The sequence below is a fragment of the Rattus norvegicus genome, chromosome 18 (genome assembly GCF_036323735.1).
Source record: "Rattus norvegicus strain BN/NHsdMcwi chromosome 18, GRCr8, whole genome shotgun sequence".
Taxonomy (NCBI): domain Eukaryota; kingdom Metazoa; phylum Chordata; class Mammalia; order Rodentia; family Muridae; genus Rattus; species Rattus norvegicus.
The window spans coordinates 7,291,508-7,292,318 of NC_086036.1; positions in this window are offsets into that span (position 1 = coordinate 7,291,508).

Below are 811 nucleotides of genomic sequence, written 5' to 3' on the forward strand. Positions count from 1 at the left end.
CCTTGTAACTCTGATCCAAGGCTGTTCCTTGCTTCCTTCCATCTCTAGCCTAAAGGTTCTCAACCTGTGGGTCTTGACCACTTCAGGGTTGCTTAAGACCATCAAAAACAAAGATATTTACATTACAATTCATAAAAGTAGCAAAGTTACATTTATGAAGTAGAAAAAAAAACTAATTTTGTGGTTGCGGTCAGCACAACATGTAGACCTGTGTTAAAGGGCCGCAGCCTTAGGAAGGTTGGGAACTACTACTCTAGCCTAAAATTTGCAGCAGCAGCTCCTGTCCTCTCCTTTTTAGTTCACTTTTCTGTGTGGACTGCACTGAGTTCCAACCTGTGACTGTCTTCTAACTTGTGATCTCCCAGCCTTAGCCTCTATGGTTCTGGAATTATAGATGCGTATCACCATACACAGTGCATTGTTTTGCTTCCTTTTTGCTGTGATAAAATACTAGGACCAAAACAAACTTGGTAATGAAAGCATTTATTGCATCTTACAGGTTACAGTCCATCACTGAGGGAACTGAAGCTGAGACCATAGAGCAATTCAGTTTACTGGACTGCTCACAGCTTCATGTTCAGCTGAGTCTTATAACTCCCAGGGCTACCGGCCTAGGGGATGTACCCACCCACAGTGGACTGAGCACTCACACTTCAATTAACAATCAAGAGAATGTCACACAGACATGCCCCCAGGATATGATGGAGGTAAAATTCTAAAGTTGAGGCTCCTCCCAGATGATTTCAGTTTGTCTGGACTGGAAAAACTACCCCCTAAACCTTGTTTATAATTTATATTGATATAAAATAAT